At 48.8% G+C, this 2,073-nt stretch overlaps 1 protein-coding gene across 2 annotated transcripts in view; it reads right to left on the reverse strand.

Annotated features, from left to right (window-relative positions):
• The window catches only part of ptpra (protein tyrosine phosphatase receptor type A), a 33,747-nt gene extending 32,585 nt beyond the window's left edge, over nt 1-1,162 (reverse strand). The window contains exon 1 of one of the 2 annotated variants that reach the window (XM_015035263.1): nt 733-1,162. The gene's annotated coding sequence lies outside the window, so the exon portion shown is untranslated. The remainder of the gene's footprint in view (nt 1-732) is intronic. The other variant, XM_015035264.1, reaches the window with a different exon arrangement.
• Nucleotides 1,163-2,073: the final 911 nt, after the last annotated feature.

Here is a 2,073-nt window from a genome sequence, read left to right on the forward strand (position 1 = left end):
GATTAATGAACAGACCTGAGATGGATGTTAAGCGGAGGGGGGGTTGGGGGGAAGGGGGGGGGGGGGGAGGAGTGTTCCAGCCAGCATCGGAAGAAGCGGCAGTGATTTGATGGAGAACACATTTGAATGTGAGTGACGACCTAACCCGACGAAGAAGACCCACAGCTCCTCCACCCACGGACCCCCAGCTAAGCTCCCCTCCCTCACCCTCCATTTCTAAATGTGTGATAACAAAGCATTGATCAATACAGCGGACTTTCCAGTGAGCCAGTCCAGAGACCCCCCCCCCCCCCGCCACACACACACACACACACACACCTCCTCTTTGTTCCCGTGCCACCGCAACCGCATCCGTGTTGGCACAACAACCCCACTTCTGCCTCTCTTTTCCTATATAGCTTGTCGCACTCAAGAGTTAAGCCCCCCTTTCTGAGAGCCCCCTTTGCTCAAAAAAAAAAAAAAATCCCTCCCTGCCTCCGAGCTACTTCTGAAATGTTCATGGTTTACAACCATTAAACTCAAACCCGCTTCTTGTCCATTTCCAGATATATAAGGAGCTCTCTGTGAGCCCAAAAGGAGGAGGGTGGGGGGGCACAAAGCGCTTGTTTGTGGGTGATACAGTGTTACAGCGAGAGGAAACATGCGCTACACAGCGACATTGTAACAAGTGGGGATTCGGCTTTTTTTTTTCTTTTTTTTCTTTTTTTGCGCAACAAAAACAAGTTAACTCACCACAACTCCTGCGGCGCACAGATGGGGAACCCGTTCCGGGAGAAAAGATGGCCAAAAGAGAGGGGGGTGGGGGATTTTATCCGCTCCTTCTCTTTCCACGTTTTTCCAACCCGGCCCCTGTCTCCACACCCCAGGAACAGAGAGGAGTGTGAGCGGGGTTGGGGGGGAAGCGCAACCTGGGACACACTGCCAACACTTCGCAGTCAGTTTTTCCTGCTAAATCCAGATAAAGATGGCTCCCCCTGAAAAGCACACCAGTTCTCCAGGATCTGCTGTCCGGTCGGAGGTTCCTTTGTTTGTCTCCTTGGATGGTAAAACCCCCACAGTTTATCCGCTGTATCCGGGCGCGTCGGTCGACTACTCTAGTCCGCCATGTTGTGTGTCTGTCTGCATAGGAAGAATGGGAAGGAGAGCAAAAAAAAAAAATATTCCCAGGCCAGGCCCCGACTCCTCTCCAATCTGTTTCTCCATACCAGGCAGCGCCCCCTGCTGGTAGAGCTTCATTTTGGACGCAGCATACTGCAGCGCTCAGCAGGGGCATGTCCCAGAACATTTATTGCACATGTAGCAAGATTTTTTCCTGTATTTATTCATGCGGAAGGATATCAGTAATTATAATTAAATTAAATTAATCCTATATTCTGATGTTTATTTCCCCTTAAATGATGACACATTTGTAGGGAGTACGTGTTTGTGGGTTGTATGTCGGTTGCATACTTTTTGCAACAGCTTTTGGTGGAGGTAGTATGATGATGTGGGGGCGGCATCTCCTGTAATGGAACAACAAGGCGTGTCATCACCTGAGGCAATCTCAGTCCAGAAAGACATCAACAAACGTTTCTGCAAGCAGCAGCAAACAGATATCTATCCGTTCTTAGGGCCTGAACTCTATCGTCCAAGGATGGCTGAGCGTGCTCTGGGGTTATTTGGGGAACAGCTCCAGAATTTGGGAGAGGAGAAGATGGGCTCCTCTCTCACCGGGGTTGAGTCTTGAGCTCAACCCCCGGTGAGAACTGCTGTTCAAGCCAGCATGAGCCAACATTTCTGACTTGCTGCTGCAAATGTTGGTTGAAGATTAAGATGTCATTCCCCAACAGCTGGTGTCCAGCAGAAGGAGGAGGTGCCAGGCTGTTTGTTGAATAAACTATTAAACTGCCAGGATCGTGGGTTTTTTTTTAAACTGCAATCATCATTTCCAGTAAATGTCACCAAACACGGCGTCACATGGCTCAGTGGTAGACCAGGCAGACAATATTTACGCAAGTTTGATACAAAAAAAAAAAAAAAAAAAAAATTACCAAACCCCCAAAAAAAAACGCCCCCGAAAAAAAAGAAAGGGAA

The sequence above is a fragment of the Poecilia latipinna genome, unplaced genomic scaffold (genome assembly GCF_001443285.1).
Source record: "Poecilia latipinna isolate Pla-1442-1.1 unplaced genomic scaffold, P_latipinna-1.0 Scaffold329, whole genome shotgun sequence".
NCBI classification, from domain to species: Eukaryota; Metazoa; Chordata; class Actinopteri; order Cyprinodontiformes; family Poeciliidae; genus Poecilia; species Poecilia latipinna.